Genomic DNA, 7,668 nt, shown 5'->3' on the forward strand with positions numbered 1-7,668 from the left:
CAGCCTCAACAACAGATGAACGGCACCTCTTCCAAGCCGCCAACAATGGAATGGGTCCGTGTCAAACGGAATCGTTCGACGCTGGAAGAACGCATCCGCAAACGCCACGCACTATCAGCGCAGGCGCGGGCTCAAGCCGAAGAAGCCCGTAGAAAGCTGCAGAAAGAGGTAGCCAAGAAGCCGCCACCAACTCGCAAAGTTTGGAGGCCGAAGTCTGAAGCGGCGGTTCAGACCAAAAAGCATCAACTGCAGCCGTCGAAAGTGCAACTTCCGGTGAATCAATCCAAACCGCCGATGATTTCCACAACTGCTCCGGGAGATCCTGCAGGACCATCCCAGAAAAGGAAGTCAGTCTTGGAGCGCCTTGGTCCACTTCCCGAGGAGCGAAGCAAAGCTCCAATCCAAGGACGTTTGGGCCCACTAAGGAAACCCCGAACGAATCAACATGATGGGGGTTGCCGCAACCCTCAACATGACAAAGAAATCATAGCACCCAAGCGCACTACCTTGCGTATTGAAGTCCAGGAGCCCGTTGAGAATTCGCGCCCACAAAGGCGCGTTTCGAGGCGCGTGACTCTCGAAAGTCCGAAGAAGGTAATTCGCTCTCAGAAGGAAACGTTATCGTCTGGTGATGACTATGACGTTATACCTGAGAAATCGTGCCGACACGCGATAGATTACCCGGACCTTCAAACCGATGAGTTGTACTATCGTGATGGGAGCACGAGGAAAACTAGAAAGAGGAGTCCCCGACGATCAGAAACTCAATGCCCCTGTTCCAAACTCATTCGGGCGGTATTATCTGAGTGCAACTGCATCAAGACGGTCCCCGAAAGAGTTTTGGTTTTTGAAAGGCTCAATACCGAAACATCAAGACCAAGGTCTAGGCACTTCCGACGAAGAAGAAGGGTAATCGAAGATGGAGAATTTCCGAGGGTCACCACCAACATGACCAGCAGAGGGACATCGGCACGAGATAATCTCGAGTCGATCCTGAAAGCGTCCCGGCGTGTAACTCGTCTGCAGTCCGGAGCCATTGCACGAGGAACTTATGGTAGGATTCGGACAAGAACACCTTCAGAAGATGAAGAATCAGATTCCTGCTCTGCGGTCGCATCAGATAATACAGTGTCCAGCGATGGACAACCCCGCGAGTCATTCATGATAAGCGCGGAACAAGTGGCCAAGATGCTCGAAGAAGCCATGGCTAAACAGCAAGAGAGCTTCAGGTTCGAAATGCAGATGGCCATGCAGAGTATGAGAGAAATGCATGAGCAACAAATTCAAGCACTGACGAATCAGCAAGGCGAACCAAGCCGTCGTAATCATGTTGTTCAGGAAGTTGAGCATACGGATGCGGATGAAGCTCGCAACGCCAATAACCCTCCCGTTAATGCAGGGGGTGGCAATGAGGATGCTCGTCACAACACCACGCTTCCACCTCAGAATCGTGCTGACGAAAACTCGGGTGAAAGTCTGAAAATCAAAAATCTCGAGAGCAAAATCAATACGTTGATTTCCGCTCAAGAGATAAAGAAGACTGGCATTCCTTGTCCCTACCCAAAAGAATGGGAATCAATCCCGTATCCGGCGAAGTTCAACTTAATCAACTTCACGCCGTTTGATGGGAAGGGTTCACCCACGCAGCATTTGATTTACTTCAAATCGCACCTGGGTGTTATCTCTGGTAATGAGCCTCTGATGGTGCGGTCATTCGTCGGCACTCTTCGTGGAGCCGCCTTCGATTGGTATCGCCGCCTCAAGCCAGGTAGCGTGAACAGCTGGGACGATATGGAGACCATGTTCCTCACCAATTTCTTCGACGACGACACCGAGGTATCTATCGGATCATTGCTCGATGAGAAGCAGAAAGACGGGGAGTTAGTCGACACCTTCGTCAAGAGGTTCCGGAACAAGGCGATGAACTGTCGAGACTCGATCACTGAGGAGTTCATCCTCCAGACTTGCCACAACAACCTTACACTGGACGTGTTGGAAGCAATGGGAACAGCACTGTCTGACACTTGGAAAGACTTGAAGGTGCGCGGTGAACAAGCCGAACGCTTCCTCCGAAGAAAGAAGGCCGAGAGGAACCGACCGACAGTTAACTCCAAAGAGTATACGAGTATAAACTGCTTCTCAATCCTCCGACCGGTATAAGAGGTTAAACTGCTCCCTGATACTCCAACATGTATATGAGTCTAAACTGTTTCATTTCTTTCACGGGAAGTTCCTGGAGAATTTTTATGTTCTTAAGGATAACCCGTTCAGATAACTGAGAATAATATCCGAACCAGTTCCGCAGAGGAAGCTGGGGGTGGACGATTTATGTAACGGGAAGTTCCTAGAGAATCATATATTCTTAAGGATTACCTGAACATGCGATTGAGGATAACGTACTCCTCGTTACACCCAGTTTTGCAAGAAGGCTGGGGGTGGATAATTCGTGTAACGGGAAGTTCCCAAAATAATGTTAATATTTTTAGGGATAACCCGATCAATATGAACAAAATGATGAACACTAAATCTCTCACCGATCAGACTAATTGACGGTGGGACCACCAAATTCGATCAAGTTTAATCCAATCAAACTTACGCTATGTTCGTGCACTCAACACTTTCATATCTAGAGTCCGGATGTAATAAATCTTGATCTGTCACCTGGTCAAACCTTCCTACAGTTAGGACCAAAACCAAAACCCCTCTCGATTCCCTCAATGAACGAGAGGTCCACAAATCGAGCGATCAAACCTTCCTACAGTTAGGATCGCCTCAAACCTCCCAATTGGTCAAACCTTCTTACAGTTGGGACCACAGTCAAAATCCCCTCTCGATTACTCCAATGAATGAGAGGTCCACTTCCAAATCAAGTGATCAAACCTTCCTACAGTTAGGGTCACCTCAAACCCCCATTTGGCCAAACCTTCCTACAGTTAGGGTCAAAACCATAATTCACTCTCGATAAACGAGAAATTCACCTTTAGTTCGGTAATCAAACCTTCTGACAGTTAGGATCATCCGAAGTTTTCGATTCTCGGAGTGGAGGTCCCACTCTTAGTTTCACCCTTCCGGATTCTGGGGGTGGAGATCCCACTTCGAGTCTCCTTTCCAGCTAAAGATGGAATATAAAATTCTTCTTCTTCAGTGTCGGGAGATAGAATATAAAATTCTTCCTCTCCCATTTCGGGTTCGTCTTTGCCCCAAGAGAAGACACCACCTTTTTCAACTCTCAAAATCTGTGCCTCACAGGTACGGGGAATTTTATCCCGAATCCTAAGTAGGGATAAGTCAACGCCTAACACGTGTTGCCGGTTTAGTCTTTCACCGATTGAAGAAGACACCAGAATCCGAGTCTAGGAAGTTTATCCCGAATCCTAAACAGGGATAAGTCTGCGCCTGACACGCGCTGCCGGATTAGTCTTTTTCCGTAGAAAAAGACACCAGAGTTCAATTCTGGGGTATTCTATCCTGAAACCTAAGCAAGGATAAGTCTGCGCTTAACCCGCGTTGCCGGTTAGTTCTTAACCGTTAAAAGGAACACCCGTTCACATATTCAACATTGCGGCAGGTTGTTATTAATAACACCAAAATCCATGCCTTACACGCATGGGGAATGTCATCCTGAATCCTAAGAAAGGATATGTCGACACCTAACACGTGTCGCCGGTTTAGTCTTTTACCGATTGAAAAAGACACCAGAATACCAGTCTGGGGTATTTTTATCCCGAAGCCTAAGTAGGGATAAGTCAACGTCTAATACACGTTGCCGGGTAGCCTATTCCCGTAACAATGGCGAAGTCTACGTATTCAATATCGTAGCACTAAAAGGGTTAACTCTTTTAGCACAACGTCACATGCGGAACGGATTTAGATAATCCGCATGCTAGCCCGACTCAAACGGTAGTCGGTAAAGGCTAATCAAATCCGTTGAAGGCTGGGGATTAGCCAAAAATCCTAAAGTCAACGCCTAACACGCGTCGCCGGGTAGTCTATTCCCGTGAGAAAGACGAAGTCTACGTATTCAATATCGTAGCACTAAGAGCGTTAACTCTCTTAGCACAACGTCACATGCGGAACGGATTTAGACAATCCGCATGCTAGCCCGACTCAAACGGTAGTCGGTAAAGGCTAATCAAATCCGTTGAAGGCTGGGGATTAGCCAAAAATCCTAAAGTCAACGCCTAACACGCGTCGCCGGGTAGTCTATTCCCGTGAGAAAGACGAAGTCTACGTATTCAATATCGTAGCACTAAAAGGGTTAACTCTTTTAGCGTAACGTCACATGCGGAACGGACTTGAAAAATCCGCATGCTAGCCCGACTCAAACGGTAGTCGGTAAAGGCTTATCAAACCCGTTGATGGCTGAGGGTTTGCCAAAAATCCTATAAATACGAGAGTCACTGACGCATCAGCTTCATTAGTTGGTCTCGTGATTTGAGCATCCAACGACATTCGAAACCCTAAGGTTAACGCCGGACAACGCGTAACCCTAGATCAACGCCAATCAACGCGTTACGATCAAAAAGTCAACATACTACGTTCAAAACCCTAGGGTCAACGCCGGTCAACGCGTAACCCTAGGTCAACGCCAATCAAATGCGTTGCGACCAAACTTAAAACGTACGACGTTCGAAACCCTAGGTCAACGCCGGTCAACGCGTAACCCTAGGTCAACGCCGATCAATGCGTTGCAATGAAAGAATCAATACTCCGAAAAGTATACGAGTATAAACTGCTTCTTAATACTCCAATAAGGTATACGAGTATAAACTATTCCCTATTTTTGGTTGAGAAGTTCCTGGAGAATATTTTTCATAAATATTCTTAAGGATAACTCAACAACACTACGCCAGACAACACTACGCCAGACAACGCGTCGCAAATAAACTCAACGCCAACAATCGATGGTCAGCTAAAGATTGGAAAATCAGGAGTCGACTTCAAGTTTAAAATTCCGACAACGCTCAGATAATAAATGCAGCACCGGAACTCTTACAGACATTCGACAAAGCACTGAATAGCCTGGAAGATTGAAGGAATCAAGAACAGAAGCCATTCCAAAGTCCCGTTATACCGACTGAAGGTTGGGACAATCATATCCAAAGTATTCCAGACTCTTCTATAAAAGAACGAGGCTGAAATACTTTGGAGGGGGTATCTGTAGGCATATAAAATTGCTTATAGGTCCCTTAGCACAGCTCGGCACAAACCGACGAACCAACGAGGCGACGAGGTTGACAAATTGCACGCAAGCGACGAATACATCCATTCGCGTGTGGAATCAAGCCAAGTGTTCGAAGAGTCAACGAGTCATCCAACCAAAGGCATACTCGGACGAATGACGATCGAATCAAGATCGGTTTCGGACTCCAACTCAGAAGCGGATTTACTGCCTAATCGGGATCCGGATTTACTGCCAAATCAGATCAACCAAATCAAAGACTAAGTTAATCAAATCACGGACAGAACCAAAGGCGGAAAACACCAAAAACCACCACCTAGAGGGGCTCGGCCGAAGCCGAGCCAACTTCAGGTGGCTCGGCCCAAGCTATCTTCGAGACCCTTCTCGGAAACAACAAAATCAAACTCCCGCCCATCACGCATCAGGAAGGGCGGATCGGCATGAGCCGAGCCACCTAGGGGTGGTCGGCCACTTGTGGCCGAGCCACCTCAGCCCAGATCTGTGCCTAGGCACAGATCTGGGTGCCTATAAATAGGCCATGGGTTGTTCATTTCAAAAGGTTGGATTTTTTTGGAGGCGAAGCCCTGCTGGATTGAAGACTCAGAACTTAAAAAGATCCAAGCTTTGGGACTTCGAGGACTTGTTCATCCAGATCTGGTGCTCGGCGATCGTCAACGCCAAATAAGGCAAGAGTTCGAGAGGACCGGATCTAAGATCTACGTAGGCATACTCCGGATCAAAGCTTGGCCTTTGATCCCGAGAATTAAAGGCTACTATTTCCTTGGCGAAATAGTACCCTCGGCTATTATTTCCTTGGTGAAATAATACCCGTCGTACTACGTAGATCCGACCGGATCTAGATCGCGCGGTGGTCCACGGATCCACACAAGCGAGCGACCGCAAAACAGGAGCTCGTGATTTGTTCGACAAACAAGGATAAAAAGTTGTAATTTTTCTTTATTTTTCTTTGATTTTCATTGTAACCGGATCTTATAAAAAGACCGGATCTTTGTAACTCAAAAAGTTGTTATTTAAAGATAGCAATGGAATCAATAATGAAGAAAGATACGATTTTTCACCGCGAACAATCTGCATTAGTCAAAAATTGGCTAGTCCTATAATTAACTTGAGAAGAAGCACGTACCTTCAGAAGAACCATCCTCGGGATTCTTAGGGAGTGTAGACTCAGGAAATATATCTCCAGGCAACTGGTCATCAATCTGAGGAGAGCCATACATGAAGTGGAGCATAGGAGTGTCCACAAGCAAACCCTCCTCGTCAAAATCATCAGTCGAGAAATCTGACACAAGAGAATATGAGTGCGAAAGAAGAATAAAGGGACTACGACCAATAGAAATAGGTTACCTCTTATGGGTATGTCAGCCTCTCTATTCCCAAGATCCATGTTTGCCTCCTGCAATTTATCTAAAAAGAGCAAGAAGCATAGAGACGATTAGGGAATGCACGAATTTTGGATCGTTCAACTTCTTTGTGTGCCATCTAAAAGATATATTGTCAATGGTAGATGTACCTGGATTCACTGAATCGGGTCCTACATTGATAGCCTCCCTAACGTCGGTAGCTTCTGCAGGCTTTTCTACCAGGTACGGTGAGTCAGGCTCACCAGAAGGTACATAATCATGAGGAGCAGGATCATGACTCATCTCGCTATCCCCACGCTCTCCTACATAAGAGATGGAAAAGCATGAGTCGAAGTTCTGAATGATCAAGAGGATGATCTATAGGGTAGATGTTACCTCCGTCGCTAGCGGGATCATCACTAGACAAATCCATCTCAGATGCTCGCGAATCTGCATGCGGCTTGTGGGATAATCTCTTCCGCCTAGCAGTGGGGACAACAATCGAAGCTCTCACCTGGGAAAAAGGACAGAATTCTTCATCCTTGTCAGCTGCGGTCCCTAAAACATCAAACAACTATCAAGATTAATAATTCTGGAAGACAGAAGAAAAGGATAAGTAGCTAACCTCGCTCAGAACAGTCCTTGTAATTTTCAAGATCTTCGCCTGAAGCCTCATCAGCGGAATGGAAGATCTTCTTTCCCTCTTCGTCAATCCGACGAGTCTTGTTCCGTGCCCTCTGTGACCGAGCATTCTCCCAAATCACACGAGAATCAGCCTAAGAAGCTTCCTCGGCCTCTAGCTCTGCAATTGGCTTCACGGGGATAGTTTTATTAACTGCTAACAACCACCTGCAGCTTAAGAAGGTGAGATTCAACTGCCGCTCAGCACTCGGGAGACTGAACTTAGCACCAGTACAGCCCGTCACGGTTCACAACCATGCCCGGATACCGTCCACCAAACCTCCATGAGTCCGAAGCTGCTGACGTGGATTCCCGACATAAAGCTGATCATAACCAAACTGGCGGGCGAATCGGCAGGGTAGATATGGCTCTATAAAACACTGATTCCTCACCCGGAAGGTCAGATAACCCGGCCTAATGTTCACTAGCCAATTAAAGCAGCCG

Source organism: Asparagus officinalis, chromosome 10, assembly GCF_001876935.1.
Source record: "Asparagus officinalis chromosome 10, Aspof.V1, whole genome shotgun sequence".
Lineage (NCBI taxonomy): Eukaryota > Viridiplantae > Streptophyta > Magnoliopsida > Asparagales > Asparagaceae > Asparagus > Asparagus officinalis.